Source organism: Ixodes scapularis, unplaced genomic scaffold (genome assembly GCF_016920785.2).
Source record: "Ixodes scapularis isolate PalLabHiFi unplaced genomic scaffold, ASM1692078v2 PGA_scaffold8__174_contigs__length_109621045, whole genome shotgun sequence".
NCBI classification, from domain to species: Eukaryota; Metazoa; Arthropoda; class Arachnida; order Ixodida; family Ixodidae; genus Ixodes; species Ixodes scapularis.
In genome coordinates this window covers 72,178,388-72,203,311 of record NW_024609883.1, presented here as the reverse complement: position 1 = coordinate 72,203,311, position 24,924 = coordinate 72,178,388, and the positions used below count along the sequence as shown (strand labels likewise).

The window sequence follows — 24,924 nt, the reverse complement described above, 5'->3', positions numbered from 1 at the left end:
TTCATCCATTTTTTTTTCTTTCTGTTGCGCTTTTACAGTGTACATAAAAGTCAGTGATGTCATTATAATTTGTTTTTATATAAAGACGTCACAAGTTCTTACCAGGAAGATCATCTTGACCCGGTTTGGTCCGTGGACAGACCTCCATGACCTCGTTGTCTTCGTCACCTGTGATTACATAATATGGGCACCAAAGTATGTCTCACAACAGATTTCACACCCTAATCTAAAAAGAAAGTATTTATATGATGTAAATTGATATCTTTCACAATGATGCAGCGTAATCTGTGTTTGTTACGGGGTCTGTCAGTGAAAGAGTGTCACGCAGAAATACTATCAAGGTGCAAACAATTTATTTCCCTATAGCACCGCCATTGCGTGATGCAAAGTCTAAACACGCGACTCTTTTTTTTTATCTTTATGAAAAGAAATAAAAATGGAGTCTGTCCTTTGTATTAAAATGTGTGCAAGCATCTCTGAATTCAGTCTCATTCGTAGATTGAAATGAATAATGAGACAAGAATGACCTGAAAGTTGTTCGTATTGGCCGCAATCTTCGGTGCAGTGTTGCACACACACAGTATATCTCATTATTACGGACGCCGATCCGTTCCCTTTAAAATCGGTGATAATAATGTGAGTCGTCCATGATAACAAAGCAGGTTCAAAAGCATTTAATAGGAAACGTGCGAGGCCATGATATATATATATATATATATATATAGTCGGTGACAAGGGCCAAACTCCTCCCACCCCTTTTAGCTTCAGCAGAGCGACCGAGCGCTGGAGAGAAGGTCGCATCCTCTCCAGCGGTTGCTCCGCAAAATGGGAAAGGGGTTGCGGGAGCTTCCCCTGGGCTCTTGTCCTGTCACTGATCTATTTCTAGTATATAAAATTATTATATATTGTATAATGCCAAAATTTTTATTTATTGTTTTTTTTTTCTTTTTTTTTTTTTTTTTTCTTACCGAGGAATAGCCGGCTTACCGTATTCAGGAATCCTCAAACCCTGATCCGTTTCCCGTGTCGTCCACAAGAGGTCGTTGTCTACTTGACACCTCACAACTAAAAAAAGAAAAAAAACACACACACACGTTTGTGGTTAAATTAACATAAAAACTATAACAATCACGAGCCCTGTAAAAAAAAAACAAAAAAACCCAACAACTTCGCAGCGTGGGAAGGTGTCAGAAACCACACAGTAGTTTTATGTAATGAGAACAGCGGGAAATGTTTTTTAGTCGTGTGTTTGCACCTATACTCGTTTTCACCTGAAGAACCGTTGCAAAGAAAGAGTCCGGCTTCTCACGGATCATTAGTAATTTCCCCGCTTTATGTGGAGAAACCTAAATTTTGTGTAAGCGCACTTTGGATTAGATGTTTGTTATCTTATCAAGACGTACACGTTTCCAACGCCAAAGGCATCGCTCCTTCCTTCGACAACCAGATCTTGCAGGAACTTCTCACGAGAAATACAAAACCGTATACGAACCGCTGGTAAGAACTTCAAAACTGTTAGAACTACTAAGAACTACGCGTCAGAGTACGGACACTTCGGCAATCTTGGCGCTTATTAAACTTAATTGTTGCCCCTATCTCGAGCTTTATCTTAAACTGCAGGAAACGGGTGTTCCGGCTTCCATAAATGCTGAAACGGTTCGCGACGGTGCGATACGATATTACCAGAGTTTCAGGGCGCCCTAGCCGCATTTTTTAAACAAAACGATCGCGAATAAACTCCTTTTCAAAAGTCCGTCGAGCAACATTGGCGGTCGCCATTGCTTGAGCATGAGGCGCGTGATTGGATCCGAGTTCACGCCGAACGCTGACGTCACATTCGTATCCAATATATGCTCAGAGTATGTGATCGAGCAAACGGAGGTGTTGGCGCAGATTTTTCACTATATTGCGCGCTAGTCAAGAGGAAAGGATGGCGCGGACTTTTGAAAGAGGTCTATGTTGAGCGCCTCAAGAGGAAAGGATGTTTTGCGCATTGTTCCTACGCTGCGCCAAGTAGTTCTTAGAAGATTTGGTTCTCCAAAAAAGAGGCGATGCTTTTGACTTTTGAAATGTGCACGGCTTGATAGGGTAACATATGTGATCTAATCTTAAATGCACCCACATATATCTTAATTCTCTAAATAAGCGAGGAAATTAGTAATGTTCCGCGAGGAGCCGGACGACTTTCTGCTGCGGTTGAAAACGAGCGCATACTTTCTATTTTGTTCTTAGCCCGAGACTGAGGCAGGAAAAGAGGAAAGTTTCAAAGTAGAAGAAAAATGAACAGTCGAGGACACGTCTCTATTTTTCTTCTACTTTGAAACTTTCCTCTTTTCCTGCCTTAGTCTCGGGCTAAGAACAAAATGGTTAACATCCACCAGCTCGCCTGCGCAATCACTACATTATCATTGCATACTTTCTGTGTTTTTTTTTTTTTTTTTTTGGGGGGGGGGGGGGGGGGAAGGGGGGTTTATTTGCTTTTGAATTTGGGAGTGTATTTCTATGTTTTATTTCTGCATATTTTTTGTGTATCTTTTTTGCTGTCAAATAAAATGTCGGCGTTTATCGACGCTTCCTTCCCATGAAGCTTCGGGAAGTTCTTTCTTCAGGAACGGCTTCAACCAGGATTTTTCTAAATTTTCCGCGATTTATGTAATAATCAGCTCGGGGGCCACTTTTCGGGGTTTATCGGTATACATATAAAAAAAGAAAAACACGGAGCCCTATGCAAACTCGTCTAAATGCAATTTTTCTTAGCAGAAAAACAAAAAATGAAGACGCTCACTTACGTGTGGTGACGACTGTGAGAGTCAATAACCGTTCTAAAACCATCGTCCACGAGACGGTTTGCTGCAAAAGAGTTTATTTTATTTTAATTTATTTTATTTATTGATACCACCGGCCGCCGTAGGGCAGCCAAGGTAGGAGGGGTACATGGATCAAGTTTTACGAAAAAGCAAGCACAGAGTGTGGCAGCGCAGCAAAACAAAAACAAAACAAAACAAGAAAAATAAACTTTACATATATAATCACGAACACACAAAGAGCAGAAAAATATTCGTTTAAGGGGTATCAAGGCCTGAAACCTCAAAACTTTGGTAATTAATTCGTTTATCAATGCTAGAAACAACGTTAAACAATTTGAAGAGACAATTTGTTCGGGTAACGCATTCCAGGCATGGATAGTACGAGGAAAATAAGAGTACTTGTAACAGTCGGTCCTGTACTTTATTTCAGTGATTTATTTACTGTGTTTATTTCTTGTGACCCTAGATGTGTTGAAGTGAAAGTAATCTTGATAATCTAAGTTGTACTTCCCATTTATTAGATTAAAAATAAATTTCAGCCGATTGATCTTTCTACGTTTTTCTAAAAGCGGAAGGCCAGCCTGTACATAAAGCTCCGAAATCGAGGTGTTTCTGCCATACTTATTAAATATAAATCTTAATGTCTTCTTCTGAATTCTTTCTAATTTGTTAATATTACATTTTGTGTAGGGATCGCACACAGCGTCGGCATACTCGAGTACAGATCTAACAAACGTTTTGTACTCCATTAGTTTCGTTTTGCTCGAGCAGTCCTTCAGTTTCCTTTTTAATGCCCATATTTTTATTCATTGCTTTTCGGGAGATAAAGTCAATATGTGAGTTCCAACGCAGATCTGAAGTTATGATTAATCCTAGGTATTTGTATTCACATACCGTATTTAAAGCTGTTCCTTGAAGATTATAATTAAAATTCAGTGTTTTTTTTGTTTTTTTTCCTAGTTACCGTCATATGTGCACATTTTTGGTTATTTAGATACATTTTCCAATCATCACACCATTCTGAGATCATTTCTAAACTTTCGTTTAAGATTACTTGGCCATTTGAGCATTTGACTTGCTTATAAATTATACAATCATCGGCGAATAAGCGAATTTGAACGGATCTGTCCACTGTAATGTCATTTATAAAAATTAGAAAAAGTAGGGGTGCAAGAACTGATCCCTGAGGAACTCCAGATTTTACTTTTGATGTGGATGAGCAGGAATCTTGTATTTGTATAAACTGTTTTCTGTTATTTAAATATGCTTCTAACCATTTTAATATCTGTTCATTGTTTAATAACGATCTCAGTTTGAAGAGTAGTTTTCCGTGAAGCACGCGGTCAAACACTTTTGCAAAATCTATAAAAATTACGTCCGTCTGATATCCGGAGTCAATTGACTTTGCGAAATCATTCACAGTGAGCACCAGTTGCGTAACTGTAGATAAATTACGTCTAAGACCGTGTTGATGTTTATTGAAAAACTTATTATCTTCAAGAAAAAAGACGATATGCTTAAACAAAATATGCTCAATCAATTTTGCACTGCTGCTCAAAATTGATACTGGGCGGTAGTTATTAACATGATGGGAATCTCCAACTTTGAATATTGGGACTATTTTGCAGTTTTCTAATCGTCGGGGATTTGCCCTAATTCAATTGACTTATTAAAAATTACAAGCAAGAAATTTGAGCAGGATTCCGCATACCGTCTCAAGAAAATGTTTGGAATCATGTCTGGTCCTACAGATTTTTTAGTATCAAGGTTAAGCAATGCTGCAAAAATGCCTTCTTTAGATATTTTAACACTCGGAATGCTTTTCGGTGAGAATTCTATGGTTGGATTTTGGTTATTATCCGTGGTATACACGGATGAGAAGTATTTGTTGAATGAGCTGTCAATTTCGAATGGATCATCAATTTCTGTTCCGTTCTGTGTTTTGGTAATAATTGGCTGTTTTGATTTGATCATATATCACCAAACTTTAATAGGAATTCAAGATATGGAGTCCTTAAACGTATGCTGATCAGTTTAATATCGCGTTGAGGACTTCGATTTTGATAAACGACAAAAGTGTTAAAAAACTTCCTCCTTGGCCCCATGTCCACCGGCGGTTTTCATCCTTTATCAATCTTGAGCGTATTTCAAGACCCTTTGGCGAACGCACAGGAAGAACGTTAGACAGACGAAGCTGTCATATATATAACCAAGTTTGCAAAATAGCAAAATGCAAAACAACAAACATGACACGCCAAACATAACTCCAAACAAACATGATAAAGAAGTCACATCTGCGCACAAATATTTCGAAACTAAAGACATGCCAAACAATATATTACAAAAATGACTTAAAGGGCCCCTGAAACGAAAAAAAAAATGTTTTAACAGTTTAATTGGGACAGGCGTGTAAAAAAAAAAAAAAAACAATTACGCGAAAAAAAATGTAGGGCGATATTGACGGCGAGAGACTTATTTGAAATTCTGCGCGCAAAGTCCATGACGTCACGGAATGGTCATTCGCTCTTTCGACCTCAACGCAGACTTAGGAAGTAATCCGTTACAAGTAACGGATTACTTCTAGTCCGTTAGGTTTTCAAGTAATTTTGTAATGGGCACGTTACTTTTTTTTTTCAGAAGTAATTTGTTATTTAATTTTATTATAAAATATTGGTAAGAAATTACTTTAATTACTCGTTACTTTTTTTTCTTTCATATGACCATAATACGGTAACTGGAGCAATACAAGCAGAACATTCAGCAGCATTAAGAGAGCAAGCTCAACAAAATAGAAAACATCAGAAAGGGGAGAATAGCAAAAAAAAAAAACGATTTTTTGTATGACCAGGCACTAGAACCACTAGAACAACGGGCACGGCATGTACTAATATACGAAAGACAAAGATCAAGTAAGACAACGCCGAGTAAGTTCTCCGTCGCCCTCCATCGTGTTTTCTTCTTCTCCCGGGCGGGAGAAAGCTTTTCATGTTTATTTGTTTTTGTGTTTTACACCGTTTCACCCTTTCCAAGATCCTCGACGTCTCCCGCCACTTGCACAGACATCAAACGCGGGTCCGTACACCCTCGATTCGCCGCGAATGCGGACCCGGTACAACTCGCGTAAAAGACGCGAGGGCGTCGAATTCTCTTTGTCGTCGAATTCTCCTTGTCTTTGACGTGCGCTACTGTATTCTAGCACGCTCTTGAGGCATGGCTGAAAACTGAAAAGCGCCCGGCGCGAGGCTAAGAGCATCCGCTTCAAGGGTACGGATTAACCCGTAACCGCCACTTTTTCTCTGGCTGGTCGAGTTTTCGGTCATGGAGTAAACCTAGAGTTTCAGTGCAAACTTTGCTCGCCAAAAAGAAACAACACACATTGTCATCAGCAAGAAGAACAAGCTCTAATCTACGGAAAAATCAAGGTAAACTGGGACACCAGCACGTGCAATGATTAATGTTGCCGTTTCGGTGTGACCGCGGTTTTGAGCTATAGGATCCCACTGCGTCCACATCATACACCCGACAGCCTGCTGACTCTGTCGGAGAGCTGGTCTGGCCACCGTGGATGAAAAACGCCTTGTTCGGGCGCCAGTCTGGTAACCATGGATACGCCTCAGCAGTGCCATGATTGTATCAGACGATCTACACGCACCAGCAGCAAGATGGCGGCGTCATCTTGCTGCTGGTGTGTGTAGCAGCAACATGGCCGTCTTGAACATCCGTGAGGCGTATCTGGATGAGTTTCTGCCATCACGTCTGCTCCGAACGCCGTGTCTTTTTTACAACGTTCGAGCAGTGTGACGGTGGTTTTAAAAAGTGCGTGGCGTTTTCGATACAAAGCGACGGGGCCCTGTTTCGTTTAGGCGTTCGTGTCCGTCTGCTCGTATTTTTTTATATTTTCGTTGGGGGCGTGCTTGTGCCGTGTGCGTGCGCATGTGTGTGTGTAGGCGTGCGCGCCCCCGCGCATTTGTTTGCACGCCAGGGAACGCGTGGACGGCTATGCGACGGAGGAATTAACCCTAATCTAACCCTCCTTTCCCTCTATCGTTGCACTGCTGGTTTGCCCTCGGTTGACCCTCGTGACGGGAGCCGGAAAACCGACTCATTCAAAATGCGTTGCTCAGACGCCCAAACTTCTTTTTTCTTCTCCAACTTTCCATTTAAACCTAGCGCATATTTTTATTTTACTATAAGCAGCGCTGGCACTTAAAAAAAATATAGATATACATACGTACCCTAATACATCATACACATCATGTTTCTTTTAATCGGTTCAGCATTTTTTTTAAAGAAAACTTGCATTGTTTTTTGTGTTTTCTTTTAGCCCTGGGGCCAAGTTAATGGCACTGGTGGTCATCAGAAAAAGGTGAAAGTAGCAAGTAGAGAGATACTTAACTAAAACATTTTAATTAACTTTTTACATTTTCATTTTCAACGCATTTTGAGGCTCGATCCTCAATACGGTCTAGCAGTGCCGTGAAATTTTATTAAAACATTCGTAGCGGTGCGAGAAATGTTCCCCTTGTACTCGGCATGGAACCGAAACGAAGAGCACCAAGAGCGCCAGTCATGTCGATCCTTCTGCTCGCCCGACTCTGTAGGGGAAGCCGGCTGCGATGACGCCATTGTTTGACCGCCTAGTTTTAGTTTGAGGTCGTGTACGCAATATTACTCGCCTCGTAGAGCCCATTATCCATTTCTTAACCGGAATTTCATGGCACTGCAAGATCGTATTGGGGTAGGACGCAAATTCCTCAAATACCCTCGAAAATAAAAATATATAGCTACATGAGGTTTGTTAGTTAAGTAGCTAGCCGCCTCGGTGGCTCCGAGGCGAGAGCGGTGGCCTACGGATCCCCATGTGACGGGTTCGAATCCCGGCCGAGGTCCCCGCAGTATGACGGAGGCTTATTGTGGGGAAGGCGCCGTGTAACCGAGCTTTCGGTTGCACGTCGAAAGATCCCCAGGTGGTCCAAATTAATCCTCAGTCCTCCGCTGGGGCGTGCCGGATGCCCGCCGTTGATTTGGCACGTAAAACCACCAAATTTGACTTTGATTTAGTTAATTAGCTCACTTATTAAATGATATTACTTTGTTTTAGTGGCTGCCATGGCCACCAACTTTGCCGCAAGGCGAAAAAAAAAAACACTAGGCTGCGTTTTTTTTTTTTTTTTTCATCAAGATGTAAGGGCAGACTGTTTATAATAAGCTGTCTCGTTTGCTAGGCTAAAAATAGCACACCTAATGCAAATATATATTAATTTTTGCGAGGACCTAATTTTCACGAATTTCGCGAATCGCCTACGATTCGCGAAAAATAGGTCCCGCGAACAATTTCAGTAAAATGTAAACGCATTGGAATCTATATTCAGATCCCACCGCGTCGCAAAAATTAGAACCCGCGAATTATTCCCAAACTTCAGCTTTTACCGAAATCGCGAAATATTGAGCCCACGAAAAATAAGTTGTTCACTAATTGCTTAACCCTGCTGCACCTAGCCCTGACCTGCAATTGTCAGGAAATGTATCCAGTAGAATGGACAGATATTTCAGGAACATTTCCCTGTTATGCTAATACTTCGCAGCGCACAACAGACAACACACCATCAAAACAGATACACACAAAGAAACAACACTCACGCAGCGCTGACTGTCAACTCTCGGATATATTAATCTTCGTTCTTATCTTTCACCCTTACGCACTAAAAAAGAACTAAATGTTAACCAAGGAAGAACAGCGAAAGAAAAATAAAAATAAAAAGAAAGGGGAAAGATTAATATAGGAAAGAAAGATGGAAAGAAATGGAAGAAAATAAGATCTAGTCCTACTACAGTAAAATTACTGAGGAGGTTTTCCTAAATAATATAACTCTTTTCTTGATAAGCTAATCGACGGGGTACTAACGCATACTCCGTCTAGCAGGTCTATGCTCGCGGCTTCGATGATTTCTCGAGTTAGTTTGTTGTTGCTTCGTCCCAGTACTGTGCAATTGCCCAGAAGGGGGGAACATCCACAATCTCTACAATGAATGCCCAGATGGCCTGAGTTAGCGTTAATGGCGTTGCAGTTATGTTCCCGGAGCCTGTCATTGAGACAGCGCCCCGTCTGCCCAACGTAACGCTTCCCGCACGTAAGAGGGAACGAATATATCACTCCCTCTGCACAGGAAACGAACTTGGTCTTGTGATTTTTCGTGCAGCACTCTGTTCGAATAGGCTGCCCATTCACCCGCTTGCACAGGCTGGAAAGTCTCTGCGGAGCTGAGAAAACCACGTCGACGTTGACTCTGCTAGCTACTTTTTTAAGCTTGTGTGACATGTTGTGAATATAGGGCACTATAACAGGCCTTGTAGTGCGTTCTCTTTTTCGGTAGTTAGAAGCTTCGGCTTGCTTGACCTCCTTAAGTAGGCATTCAGAGACTGAAATTAATATCGACAAAGGGTATCCTGCTGAAACCAAGCGAGTTGTTTGCGTTTTGAAGCTCATGTCGGTCATGTGCACGCAGGATTTCTTGAGGGAGTTTTTTAGGCAAAGTTTTGCAATGCCTCGTTTAACAAGTTTCGAGTGTGCGGAACTATGATGAAGTAGTGGCTTTTTTGCCCTCGGTTCATAAGACCAGCAGATGTGACAGTTTTTGAGGAACAATCGAAGGTCTAAGAATCTTATGGAATGCTCGACCGGAAGTTCGTGGGTAAGTTTTAACGGATCAAGGTATTTCTGGAAGGTAGAAAGAACATCGGCCACCAAGGTGGGGAAGGTGCGACTGTTACTGTCAAGAAAAACCAAGTAGTCATCCACGTAACGAAAAACACGCACTATTTTTGAACTGTCTAAGTTTTGCTGTAAGATTCTGTTGTGGAATGCCAGAAAGAGGTCGCTGAGCACAGGAGCTATACAGGACCCTATACATATTCCTGTTTTTTGTAAATATGTTGATCCATTCCAGGTGGCAAAGGTAGAATGCAAATAGGTCGATATTAGGTCCAGGAAACCCTTAATGGACACCCCTGCTGCATTTTGGAAGGCTATTACACCAAAGGAGTCAACACTGTCCTCTATGCACATCAGGAGCCGATCTTGAGGTAGGGCATAATAGAGATCCTTTACATCAATAGAAAAAGCCATGAGTCGTCTGTCCTTTGGTTCTTGAAGAAATTGCAAGACGTCATCCGAGCTTCTAATCAAATACGGATCATTTATGTCAAGAAGGTTTAGTTTTTCTTGAAGGAACAAAGCGATGGATTTTTGCCACGTGCCTCTTTCAGACACAATCACCCTGAGGGGGCACTCGGTTTTATGTGTTTTGGCATTGAAGAAAATCTCAAGGCTAGACAGTTTTTTACGGTCAATGGATGAAGCAAGTTGCTTCAGGTCCAGCGAATTACATAATTGCTTGGCTCTGCTTTTGATTGTACTTAAGGAAATGTCATAATGGCACTGAAAAACGGACTCTACGGCTGCACAGGCCTTAGTGCCAAACTCGCTTTTATGCATGAGCACGAAACCACCTTCCTTGTCCGCAGGAAGAAGAGATAGGCTATGCTCTTTTAAGTATGCTTCGACCTTCTTTATGGACAGTGGTCTTACCGGATGTTTATGATGTGAAAGAACGTCTACACCTTCTGAAATGCACCGATCAACGTCAGTGAGAGAGGCTCTCTGAGATACCTGCCGGACCAAAGATAACAGCTCAGGTGCCGACTTGCGGGGTTCAACCGCAAACTTGGGGCCAAAGCTGAGTACCTTTCGCACTCCTGGAGGCAAGGAGATGTCACCAATGACATGAAGAGGTAGGCTTTGGGTTCTTGTCTTGCGAGGAGTGATAGATCTAAGATGCTTTAGGGTGAGTCGCCACAGAGACTCAGTTGTACGATCCGTCAGGATGGAGTACTCGCGCCACACTCTTCCTCCATAGGGTGGACTCGCTTGGTTGTGCAAAAACACGTACAAACTGTTCCTATAAAGTCTTGCCTGTCGATACCACTCAGCTTGTAGAATCTTGCAAAGCCTTCTGCCGTGGCCTACGGACGGGGTAAAACCTCCGAACAGGACCTTGACTTCTGGAGGTAGAAGGTGTACTCGGAGGCAATAACTGAATGTCCGCGCTTGGCAAATACCAATAGCAATAAGGGTGACCAGGACGTTGGGATGCAAATGGTAAAACTGAACGGAGCCCGATGTACTAGAAATGAACTTGGTCAATACTTCAGCTTGGGCGAGTTGGTTAAACATGCTAATACTTCGCAGCGCACAACAGACAACACACCATCAAAACAGATACACACAAAGAAACAACACTCACGCAGCGCTGACTGTCAACTCTCGGATATATTAATCTTCGTTCTTATCTTTCACCCTTACGCACTAAAAAAGAACTAAATGTTAACCAAGGAAGAACAGCGAAAGAAAAATAAAAATAAAAAGAAAGGGGAAAGATTAATATAGGAAAGAAAGATGGAAAGAAATGGAAGAAAATAAGATCTAGTCCTACTACAGTAAAATTACTGAGGAGGTTTTCCTAAATAATATAACTCTTTTCTTGATAAGCTAATCGACGGGGTACTAACGCATACTCCGTCTAGCAGGTCTATGCTCGCGGCTTCGATGATTTCTCGAGTTAGTTTGTTGTTGCTTCGTCCCAGTACTGTGCAATTGCCCAGAAGGGGGGAACATCCACAATCTCTACAATGAATGCCCAGATGGCCTGAGTTAGCGTTAATGGCGTTGCAGTTATGTTCCCGGAGCCTGTCATTGAGACAGCGCCCCGTCTGCCCAACGTAACGCTTCCCGCACGTAAGAGGGAACGAATATATCACTCCCTCTGCACAGGAAACGAACTTGGTCTTGTGATTTTTCGTGCAGCACTCTGTTCGAATAGGCTGCCCATTCACCCGCTTGCACAGGCTGGAAAGTCTCTGCGGAGCTGAGAAAACCACGTCGACGTTGACTCTGCTAGCTACTTTTTTAAGCTTGTGTGACATGTTGTGAATATAGGGCACTATAACAGGCCTTGTAGTGCGTTCTCTTTTTCGGTAGTTAGAAGCTTCGGCTTGCTTGACCTCCTTAAGTAGGCATTCAGAGACTGAAATTAATATCGACAAAGGGTATCCTGCTGAAACCAAGCGAGTTGTTTGCGTTTTGAAGCTCATGTCGGTCATGTGCACGCAGGATTTCTTGAGGGAGTTTTTTAGGCAAAGTTTTGCAATGCCTCGTTTAACAAGTTTCGAGTGTGCGGAACTATGATGAAGTAGTGGCTTTTTTGCCCTCGGTTCATAAGACCAGCAGATGTGACAGTTTTTGAGGAACAATCGAAGGTCTAAGAATCTTATGGAATGCTCGACCGGAAGTTCGTGGGTAAGTTTTAACGGATCAAGGTATTTCTGGAAGGTAGAAAGAACATCGGCCACCAAGGTGGGGAAGGTGCGACTGTTACTGTCAAGAAAAACCAAGTAGTCATCCACGTAACGAAAAACACGCACTATTTTTGAACTGTCTAAGTTTTGCTGTAAGATTCTGTTGTGGAATGCCAGAAAGAGGTCGCTGAGCACAGGAGCTATACAGGACCCTATACATATTCCTGTTTTTTGTAAATATGTTGATCCATTCCAGGTGGCAAAGGTAGAATGCAAATAGGTCGATATTAGGTCCAGGAAACCCTTAATGGACACCCCTGCTGCATTTTGGAAGGCTATTACACCAAAGGAGTCAACACTGTCCTCTATGCACATCAGGAGCCGATCTTGAGGTAGGGCATAATAGAGATCCTTTACATCAATAGAAAAAGCCATGAGTCGTCTGTCCTTTGGTTCTTGAAGAAATTGCAAGACGTCATCCGAGCTTCTAATCAAATACGGATCATTTATGTCAAGAAGGTTTAGTTTTTCTTGAAGGAACAAAGCGATGGATTTTTGCCACGTGCCTCTTTCAGACACAATCACCCTGAGGGGGCACTCGGTTTTATGTGTTTTGGCATTGAAGAAAATCTCAAGGCTAGACAGTTTTTTACGGTCAATGGATGAAGCAAGTTGCTTCAGGTCCAGCGAATTACATAATTGCTTGGCTCTGCTTTTGATTGTACTTAAGGAAATGTCATAATGGCACTGAAAAACGGAAATATATCCGAGAGTTGACAGTCAGCGCTGCGTGAGTGTTGTTTCTTTGTGTGTATCTGTTTTGATGGTGTGTTGTCTGTTGTGCGCTGCGAAGTATTAGCATGTTTAACCAACTCGCCCAAGCTGAAGTATTGACCAAGTTCATTTCTAGTACATCGGGCTCCGTTCAGTTTTACCATTTGCATCCCAACGTCCTGGTCACCCTTATTGCTATTGGTATTTGCCAAGCGCGGACATTCAGTTATTGCCTCCGAGTACACCTTCTACCTCCAGAAGTCAAGGTCCTGTTCGGAGGTTTTACCCCGTCCGTAGGCCACGGCAGAAGGCTTTGCAAGATTCTACAAGCTGAGTGGTATCGACAGGCAAGACTTTATAGGAACAGTTTGTACGTGTTTTTGCACAACCAAGCGAGTCCACCCTATGGAGGAAGAGTGTGGCGCGAGTACTCCATCCTGACGGATCGTACAACTGAGTCTCTGTGGCGACTCACCCTAAAGCATCTTAGATCTATCACTCCTCGCAAGACAAGAACCCAAAGCCTACCTCTTCATGTCATTGGTGACATCTCCTTGCCTCCAGGAGTGCGAAAGGTACTCAGCTTTGGCCCCAAGTTTGCGGTTGAACCCCGCAAGTCGGCACCTGAGCTGTTATCTTTGGTCCGGCAGGTATCTCAGAGAGCCTCTCTCACTGACGTTGATCGGTGCATTTCAGAAGGTGTAGACGTTCTTTCACATCATAAACATCCGGTAAGACCACTGTCCATAAAGAAGGTCGAAGCATACTTAAAAGAGCATAGCCTATCTCTTCTTCCTGCGGACAAGGAAGGTGGTTTCGTGCTCATGCATAAAAGCGAGTTTGGCACTAAGGCCTGTGCAGCCGTAGAGTCCGTTTTTCAGTGCCATTATGACATTTCCTTAAGTACAATCAAAAGCAGAGCCAAGCAATTATGTAATTCGCTGGACCTGAAGCAACTTGCTTCATCCATTGACCGTAAAAAACTGTCTAGCCTTGAGATTTTCTTCAATGCCAAAACACATAAAACCGAGTGCCCCCTCAGGGTGATTGTGTCTGAAAGAGGCACGTGGCAAAAATCCATCGCTTTGTTCCTTCAAGAAAAACTAAACCTTCTTGACATAAATGATCCGTATTTGATTAGAAGCTCGGATGACGTCTTGCAATTTCTTCAAGAACCAAAGGACAGACGACTCATGGCTTTTTCTATTGATGTAAAGGATCTCTATTATGCCCTACCTCAAGATCGGCTCCTGATGTGCATAGAGGACAGTGTTGACTCCTTTGGTGTAATAGCCTTCCAAAATGCAGCAGGGGTGTCCATTAAGGGTTTCCTGGACCTAATATCGACCTATTTGCATTCTACCTTTGCCACCTGGAATGGATCAACATATTTACAAAAAACAGGAATATGTATAGGGTCCTGTATAGCTCCTGTGCTCAGCGACCTCTTTCTGGCATTCCACAACAGAATCTTACAGCAAAACTTAGACAGTTCAAAAATAGTGCGTGTTTTTCGTTACGTGGATGACTACTTGGTTTTTCTTGACAGTAACAGTCGCACCTTCCCCACCTTGGTGGCCGATGTTCTTTCTACCTTCCAGAAATACCTTGATCCGTTAAAACTTACCCACGAACTTCCGGTCGAGCATTCCATAAGATTCTTAGACCTTCGATTGTTCCTCAAAAACTGTCACATCTGCTGGTCTTATGAACCGAGGGCAAAAAAGCCACTACTTCATCATAGTTCCGCACACTCGAAACTTGTTAAACGAGGCATTGCAAAACTTTGCCTAAAAAACTCCCTCAAGAAATCCTGCGTGCACATGACCGACATGAGCTTCAAAACGCAAACAACTCGCTTGGTTTCAGCAGGATACCCTTTGTCGATATTAATTTCAGTCTCTGAATGCCTACTTAAGGAGGTCAAGCAAGCCGAAGCTTCTAACTACCGAAAAAGAGAACGCACTACAAGGCCTGTTATAGTGCCCTATATTCACAACATGTCACACAAGCTTAAAAAAGTAGCTAGCAGAGTCAACGTCGACGTGGTTTTCTCAGCTCCGCAGAGACTTTCCAGCCTGTGCAAGCGGGTGAATGGGCAGCCTATTCGAACAGAGTGCTGCACGAAAAATCACAAGACCAAGTTCGTTTCCTGTGCAGAGGGAGTGATATATTCGTTCCCTCTTACGTGCGGGAAGCGTTACGTTGGGCAGACGGGGCGCTGTCTCAATGACAGGCTCCGGGAACATAACTGCAACGCCATTAACGCTAACTCAGGCCATCTGGGCATTCATTGTAGAGATTGTGGATGTTCCCCCCTTCTGGGCAATTGCACAGTACTGGGACGAAGCAACAACAAACTAACTCGAGAAATCATCGAAGCCGCGAGCATAGACCTGCTAGACGGAGTATGCGTTAGTACCCCGTCGATTAGCTTATCAAGAAAAGAGTTATATTATTTAGGAAAACCTCCTCAGTAATTTTACTGTAGTAGGACTAGATCTTATTTTCTTCCATTTCTTTCCATCTTTCTTTCCTATATTAATCTTTCCCCTTTCTTTTTATTTTTATTTTTCTTTCGCTGTTCTTCCTTGGTTAACATTTAGTTCTTTTTTAGTGCGTAAGGGTGAAAGATAAGAACGAAGATTAATATATCCGAGAGTTGACAGTCAGCGCTGCGTGAGTGTTGTTTCTTTGTGTGTATCTGTTTTGATGGTGTGTTGTCTGTTGTGCGCTGCGAAGTATTAGCATGTTTAACCAACTCGCCCAAGCTGAAGTATTGACCAAGTTCATTTCTAGTACATCGGGCTCCGTTCAGTTTTACCATTTGCATCCCAACGTCCTGGTCACCCTTATTGCTATTGGTATTTGCCAAGCGCGGACATTCAGTTATTGCCTCCGAGTACACCTTCTACCTCCAGAAGTCAAGGTCCTGTTCGGAGGTTTTACCCCGTCCGTAGGCCACGGCAGAAGGCTTTGCAAGATTCTACAAGCTGAGTGGTATCGACAGGCAAGACTTTATAGGAACAGTTTGTACGTGTTTTTGCACAACCAAGCGAGTCCACCCTATGGAGGAAGAGTGTGGCGCGAGTACTCCATCCTGACGGATCGTACAACTGAGTCTCTGTGGCGACTCACCCTAAAGCATCTTAGATCTATCACTCCTCGCAAGACAAGAACCCAAAGCCTACCTCTTCATGTCATTGGTGACATCTCCTTGCCTCCAGGAGTGCGAAAGGTACTCAGCTTTGGCCCCAAGTTTGCGGTTGAACCCCGCAAGTCGGCACCTGAGCTGTTATCTTTGGTCCGGCAGGTATCTCAGAGAGCCTCTCTCACTGACGTTGATCGGTGCATTTCAGAAGGTGTAGACGTTCTTTCACATCATAAACATCCGGTAAGACCACTGTCCATAAAGAAGGTCGAAGCATACTTAAAAGAGCATAGCCTATCTCTTCTTCCTGCGGACAAGGAAGGTGGTTTCGTGCTCATGCATAAAAGCGAGTTTGGCACTAAGGCCTGTGCAGCCGTAGAGTCCGTTTTTCAGTGCCATTATGACATTTCCTTAAGTACAATCAAAAGCAGAGCCAAGCAATTATGTAATTCGCTGGACCTGAAGCAACTTGCTTCATCCATTGACCGTAAAAAACTGTCTAGCCTTGAGATTTTCTTCAATGCCAAAACACATAAAACCGAGTGCCCCCTCAGGGTGATTGTGTCTGAAAGAGGCACGTGGCAAAAATCCATCGCTTTGTTCCTTCAAGAAAAACTAAACCTTCTTGACATAAATGATCCGTATTTGATTAGAAGCTCGGATGACGTCTTGCAATTTCTTCAAGAACCAAAGGACAGACGACTCATGGCTTTTTCTATTGATGTAAAGGATCTCTATTATGCCCTACCTCAAGATCGGCTCCTGATGTGCATAGAGGACAGTGTTGACTCCTTTGGTGTAATAGCCTTCCAAAATGCAGCAGGGGTGTCCATTAAGGGTTTCCTGGACCTAATATCGACCTATTTGCATTCTACCTTTGCCACCTGGAATGGATCAACATATTTACAAAAAACAGGAATATGTATAGGGTCCTGTATAGCTCCTGTGCTCAGCGACCTCTTTCTGGCATTCCACAACAGAATCTTACAGCAAAACTTAGACAGTTCAAAAATAGTGCGTGTTTTTCGTTACGTGGATGACTACTTGGTTTTTCTTGACAGTAACAGTCGCACCTTCCCCACCTTGGTGGCCGATGTTCTTTCTACCTTCCAGAAATACCTTGATCCGTTAAAACTTACCCACGAACTTCCGGTCGAGCATTCCATAAGATTCTTAGACCTTCGATTGTTCCTCAAAAACTGTCACATCTGCTGGTCTTATGAACCGAGGGCAAAAAAGCCACTACTTCATCATAGTTCCGCACACTCGAAACTTGTTAAACGAGGCATTGCAAAACTTTGCCTAAAAAACTCCCTCAAGAAATCCTGCGTGCACATGACCGACATGAGCTTCAAAACGCAAACAACTCGCTTGGTTTCAGCAGGATACCCTTTGTCGATATTAATTTCAGTCTCTGAATGCCTACTTAAGGAGGTCAAGCAAGCCGAAGCTTCTAACTACCGAAAAAGAGAACGCACTACAAGGCCTGTTATAGTGCCCTATATTCACAACATGTCACACAAGCTTAAAAAAGTAGCTAGCAGAGTCAACGTCGACGTGGTTTTCTCAGCTCCGCAGAGACTTTCCAGCCTGTGCAAGCGGGTGAATGGGCAGCCTATTCGAACAGAGTGCTGCACGAAAAATCACAAGACCAAGTTCGTTTCCTGTGCAGAGGGAGTGATATATTCGTTCCCTCTTACGTGCGGGAAGCGTTACGTTGGGCAGACGGGGCGCTGTCTCAATGACAGGCTCCGGGAACATAACTGCAACGCCATTAACGCTAACTCAGGCCATCTGGGCATTCATTGTAGAGATTGTGGATGTTCCCCCCTTCTGGGCAATTGCACAGTACTGGGACGAAGCAACAACAAACTAACTCGAGAAATCATCGAAGCCGCGAGCATAGACCTGCTAGACGGAGTATGCGTTAGTACCCCGTCGATTAGCTTATCAAGAAAAGAGTTATATTATTTAGGAAAACCTCCTCAGTAATTTTACTGTAGTAGGACTAGATCTTATTTTCTTCCATTTCTTTCCATCTTTCTTTCCTATATTAATCTTTCCCCTTTCTTTTTATTTTTATTTTTCTTTCGCTGTTCTTCCTTGGTTAACATTTAGTTCTTTTTTAGTGCGTAAGGGTGAAAGATAAGAACGAAGATTAATATATCCGAGAGTTGACAGTCAGCGCTGCGTGAGTGTTGTTTCTTTGTGTGTATCTGTTTTGATGGTGTGTTGTCTGTTGTGCGCTGCGAAGTATTAGCATGTTTAACCAACTCGCCCAAGCTGAAGTATTCCCTGTTATGCAACGCGTTACTCAACTCAGTTATTTAATACCCCTTTAAAGACACCTAAACTGAACTAACACTCGGGATCATGAGACAAAATTAATTTATTATATAAGCACGGGCGATATTTCCAACGAGTGACTAGGATAGCCCAGTTTGGGAGCTTCACGCAATAGATCGTTCCCAAAATAGAAGGCATACAAAGTAGAACTGACAAATTTAGTTTCAATCGCTATCGGTCCAGAGACTATCTCTTGTATAACGAAGTCCGATGCAAACTCTCCGATGTTAACCATCAGGATGATATTGGTTTCGATAGAATTATTTTTAGCACGCTATCTGGTCCTTACCTCATTGATGTTTATAAATATATTACGTATGCCAACTGTGATATCACAGCTAGAACGAAGCAAATTCATTATGTCTCATTGCTTTAAAGGGATACCATCAACAAAATTTCCGCGCTTATTTTTTCGTCTATATGTGTTCAAAGGAGCAGTATCACATCGAACACACCAATATCTCGTTAAAAAAGTCACGAAAAGGATTTTTAAAACGAATCAACGATTTGCCAAAAGCACCTGGTGGATGTCGCTAACGCCTCGTTTCTAATAGCCGTCTAGGAACCTTGAGAGGTAGTGACGGTAACTGTCTCGCCTCCGGCCGCGACGAGAGAAGAGGGAAAGGAGGAACTCCCCTCTCCCCGAGAATGCCTTTTGTGTGTCGCATAGGTCGATATTTTTCCCCCTACAAGATTACAGAAGATTAACCCCTCACTCAAAATTCGTACAAAAGCAGCCGCTTCGGTGGCTGGAACGACTAGGCCACCCTCTCGACGTCAGCTTCGCCGCAGCTTTGCTCGTCCCGAGACGAACTACGTCACGATTGCGTTGAACGTCACGTGGTCTCCGCTGGCTGTTCTCCGAGCGCTTGCAAGAGATGGCCGTTTATAACGAAAAATACAGCCATCAATCACAAACATCCGATTGTCATTTACAGATATTGTGGATCATATTCAACCTATTTTAGAACACGACGGGTATATTTCAAATTTCGTTGAAGTATTCCTTTAAGACGGACTATTTTAGACACCCTTTCTTCTTAAATGTATCGAAAAATGCTGTAAATATTGCAAACGTCTCTGCTTTTCTTGACAGCATTTTTGAATACTCAATATTGCTTTTACATTTAGCATATCCACCAACCTCCAAAATGAATAAATTAAATAAAGATAAATGTTGTCAGTAGTTAAAGCAAAGATAGACGTGTTTCATTTTTTTTTTTTTTTTCAAAAAAGCTCATTAAGCAACATTGGCGGTCGCCATTTTTCGGCCACAAAGCGTGTGATTGGATCCAAGTCCCCGCCGAACGCTGAGGTCACATTCGTATTCAACACGTGCTCAATGTACGCGCTCAAACAATATCGAACTTCGAGCATTGACGCACCATCTAACAAATGGCGTGCCCCTCTAAAAAAAAAAAAAAAAAAAAGGTCTATTAGAAATTGGCGAGTTCAGACTTCCCCGAAATCGTGACACTCGAAAGTGACAAAATGTCCTCGAAAAGTCTTTAAAAAATAAATAAAATCAAAACAAAAAGAATTTATCTAAAAAAAAAAAAAAATCCTATTAGAATCGGAGTGCATAATAGCAATAACGGAAAACGAAGAAGAGCTTCCGAGATACGTATCCTTGCCCTAGTTTTCTTTTTTTTCTTTTTTTTTTCCTCCCAGAGTTTCAATAGGAGAAGCAAAGCGACGAGTGAGTGACCAAGATTGTCCCTCAAAGGAAAAAACGTTCTCTCTCTCACCCCCCTCACCCGGACTTCCTTGAACAGCCGAGCAGGGACAGCGATCATTCACGACGTGAGGCTTGCCACCACAATTCACACTTCAAGCTGTCCGTCAACAAATCGGATGCCAACTCGAGACTGCATCCGTCCTCCCACGTATAACAGATGAGACCTTTTTTATATATATATAGATTTAATGTTTATTTCCAGGCGGACAGTGCGGTGGAAGCTACATGGTGCTCCTCGGGCAAGTCGTATGGCTCTCAATCTCGTCACGTGATCAGGCTTCCCCAGGCAGAGTGAGCTGGGTCAGGTGATGAAAGGGAGGCGTTTGATTGGTCCGGCGAAACGTGCAACTCTCACTCCACTATCAGCTTGCGAGTGGACAGAGTATAAAAAGGGAGCCAAAACGACAACAACAACAACAAAATAAACGACATATTTGCGTTAGCCAGTGGCAGTGGCAACAGTGCCAGAATGTGATACCGTAACCCTTCTCGATGAGCTGGTTTGGGGCTCCGATGCCTCTCCAAGGACGTATGTGAGCTCTCTGTTCCTTCACTTTCGCTCCCTCTAGTCGTCGACCACAAGCTAGCGCAGGCCCTCGATCCCGGTCCCCTTTTCAATAAGTATTTATATGCACATCCAGAACGTATTTCTCCAAGATATTCGATATTATCCGGAACGTATCCGGTGCTCATCCTGAACACGTTCGGAACATGTTTGGAGACATGGGTCTGACGTTCGGGGCGGTTTTAATTACTTGCTTATATCACTTCGAAAGTGGTCCTCGTCTGTGCGTCTGAATGTCGCATCTTTTCTCTGCCCTTCTTTTTTGTTCAGTAGGGGATGAGTTCAGTGCATACAGCTCAAATCATGAGTAGTTTGGCTTCGCTTTTAATACAAAATCCTGATAATACATTTAGCATTATTAGCGTTCTGATAACAAGATTAACGTTATGATCAAGCTAAAAAGACTCGGCTTTTCGCAGCTCCATGGTTATCAGCAGTTTTCCGGAACCGATAAAAGCAGTGAAGTTATTTGCATGATTTTTAACAAATTCAGTCGCGAAAATTAATATAAAGATTGAATTACTGAATTAACACATTTCAGGCCTGCGGTTTATATGTGGATAATGAGATCTTGTTCTTGACCCTCGTTTTCGTTTCATGATGATAATGCCACATTCTTACAAGAGGTACTCTGTATGCCCTCTGTATGCTACATCACTTTTGTTGAGAATTTTAGCATTATAAAATTTATTTTAAAATAAGCTTTACTTTATTAGATTTTTCTAAATGTCTAGATAACATGGGTTTATCAAAATAAGAATGAGGGACTACTTGTGGTAACAACTCGTCTTTATATCAATTTAGCGTTGGATATGAATATGCCGAAAGTAAATAAATGAAGGAATTGTCCTTGCAGGAAGGACGTATTTCTGAAGATTGCACGCAATAATCGATCTAAGTTTTCTTTCTTCTTTTTTTCAAATAAATATCTACATAAAGGTTCCTCAAAAACTGTGATGTCATGCATCTAGGTTTTCACACAGAAGCTCTATGAATTCCGCATGCGCAGAAAGTTTTTTTTTTTTTTTTTTCGAACAGCGAAACTTCCGCGCATCATGCATGCGCTGTTTCAAAGTAGCATATCCGTCAAGCCCTTGACGCCAAGCTTGAGTGACGTCAGGAACATGACATCACACGGCCTTGGCAATTTCTGTAGACAAGGCCGTGCGGAAATGCCAGCCTTCAAGCTTCCACTTGCCGGAGAAAATCTGATTTGTGCGAACGGTTGCACTTTCTTTGCAAGTGAAAATAAAAAAAAAAAATATTTTGTTTATTTTATTCATTAACTAAAGTATCTTTGTCCACCAGAGCGTGCATTCTGGCGGAGCTTTTTTATTTTGTATTTTTGTACAGGGCGCCTCCTTAAAAAAACTATAAAGGCTTTTTTTTTTTACCGCGAAAATAAACAATGTATTGCCGAACACTTATTCTCTGCCCAAAGCGTAGCATGAAAGCGGTGCAAACCACATGCCAAAGTTTCAAAACCAACCATTACCTTATTTAAAATTTTCATGTGCTTTTCTGAAAATTCTTATTGGAAGTTGGCAGGCTGCCAACGTTTTCTTGAAATACATGCAGTTGAGTGGCCCCAATTACCGAGAATCCGGCACCATTTTAGCCTTCAAATTAAAAAGAAATCATTTATAACTTTTGAATAAGATAACAGCAAGTCCTGAAGCTTTGGCCACCTGGTTCGGATTGCCAGCGCTACATTTAGTCGGAAAATGCGCGTTCGGCGACGCATAATTTTTTTTTCTTTTGTATTTGGGGGGCGCTTTTAGTTTCAAATTTCCCAAAAAGTACTTAGTTAGAGCATTACGTTTACCACACCTTGAAGAGGGCGCTGATGCTCGCTCACGAGATCAATTACTGCACCGTGTTCGGTCTCAATAGAATGACGTTTCGGGCCCATGGAGGTAGGATGAATGTCCCTCATAAAATACAAACAAAAAAATTATGTACCTTCTGTCATAAAACGCTTCCTGACCTAGGAAAATTAGATACAAATATGCGTCAATTTGATTTTATTGTCGGGGCAATGAACAGATACCAAATTCTTTATTAATTGATACGGACGACTCGATGTGTGGCTTCGCTTGTCAAACGAAATATCGAGCAGATTAAATGGCAGTCAAATATAAAGATAAGATCATCCTTAATCTATCTTCCTAACGATAGATTACGAAGCTGGAGAGCGTGTCGGTAAAGGTAGTCAAAACTAAATCATTTAAACCCACGCACCTAGAAAAAAGGTCGCCGAATTTACTTTCCCGCTGAACACAGAGGCGGCCAATCGCGGCTTCAAATAGAATGATCCTAGCCAATCCCAGCGAACAATAGAATGATTCCAGCCAATCATGGCGAACAACAGAAGAATCCCAGCTAATGGCGCTGCAAATATTATAATTAGACAAAAAAAAATGCGATGTCCGCAAAAACGAAGATTGAGTCAAACGTCACGCTCATTGTCTCTACGCGTATCGCACCCTTCAGGGCTAATCGTGAGTTTCGTAATTTGCTGGTATCCTTCTGCTGTTCGCCGTGATGGCTGGAACCGTTCTATTGTTCACCGCGATTGGCTAGTATTCTTCTATCGTTCACAGTGATTGGCTGAAATCCTCTTATAGTTCACCGTGAAACGGCTGAAATTCTATTGTTCACCGGCATTGGCTGGAATCCTTTGATTGTTCACCGCGATTGGCTAAGATCCTTCAATCGTTCACCGTGATTGACTGGAATCTTATTGTTCACCGCGATTGGCTGCAATCGTTCTATTGTTCACCGCGATTGGCTAGTATTCTTCGATCGTTCACAGTGATTGGCTGAAATCCTTCTATAGTTCACCGCGAAATGGCTGAAATTCTATAGTTCACCGGGATTGGCTGAAATCCTTCGATTGTTCACCGCGATTGGCTAAGATCCTTCAATCGATCACCGTGATTGACTGGAATCCTATATATTGTTCACCGCGATTGGCTGCAATCGTTCTATTGTTCACCACGATTGGCTAGGATCCTTCCATCACCCACCGCGATTGGTTGGGATCTTTCTATCATTCAACATGATTGGCTTGGATCTTTCTATCATGTCATGAGACCATCATGAGACTGTGGTGCAGAAAAGGAAAAACTTTTAGTCGAGGCGTTAACTTCTGTGTCTGTTCCTTTGACTACAAGATTTTTGTTTTCCTCCTTCTCGACACCAGTCTCAGGTGTTAAAAGACATGATTAGCTACCACCAGCTCGGCTGCACACTACTTAGAGTCTTTTCACCCTTCTACCGTTAATCGTGACTGGCTGGGATCCTTCTATTGTTCAACAACGTCTCTGTGTTGTGCGGATCGGTGAACTAACATATATGAATTTTCGGTATTCGTGCGCAAAATCAAAAGTCAGAAATTGCATGTAAAAGCTCGCTCCATTGTACGGAAATGCATATACGCCCCGTCACGTCGATATGCATTTTGAAAAGGAAAGACGTCGAAACGTGTGACAATGGAGAAACACCCGAGAACAATGGGCTTTCTCCCGCTCGAGTCGAGTGACGTCACTGCTTTACATATATAGAAGCAGCAGCTTTTATATATGTAAAGAATTATACCTATACATGCCTTGCACGTGACGTCATATGGCACCGTACCAGCCGCCATTTCTCCGTACCAGGTTCCTGTACGGAGCCTTCTGCGGCATACATTTGGCACCATCGAATCTGCTCTTATCGGCAAGCCTTGACCAGAAAAACAAATTCGATGGTGTCAAATGTGGGCTGCAGAATTTACGGCACAGGAGAACGGTACGGAGCAATGGCGGCTGATGTGACGTCAATGCAAGCCATGTATAGATTTAACTTTAGCAAAGAATCTCGTCAAAGTTTTAATGCAACCCATTAGCGTATACCACAGTGATCACAAAGCAGTCATCACTACCATTTAAAAATGATGTATATACCCTGTAAATAAACATTTGGTGAAGTGCTTTACTGTGTATCTTGGTGAAGAATTTGTGGTGGTGCTCTAAAACTTCGCTGGGCAACCACTTTACATGCTCGAAGCATGCATATATGTGAAGCAAACATTCTTCGAACATATATAGAGCCGAGTACGCAGCCTCAGCGGTCACCGTTACCGTTGTTCAACGTTGCAAAACTCACCGAACGTTGCAGGACGGGCCCTCTCGGTGCACTCACGTAA

The 24,924-nt window shown here is 42.6% G+C and overlaps 1 long non-coding RNA gene across 1 annotated transcript; it reads right to left on the bottom strand.

Annotated features, from left to right (window-relative positions):
* Window positions 1–18: 18 nt before the first annotated feature.
* LOC120848612 lies at window positions 19–24,924 on the bottom strand. The gene is made up of 4 exons (XR_005717740.1): window positions 24,885–24,924; window positions 2,790–2,850; window positions 988–1,065; window positions 19–168 (listed from the first exon to the last, which is right to left on the bottom strand). It is a non-coding gene; the product is annotated as an uncharacterized LOC120848612 (long non-coding RNA).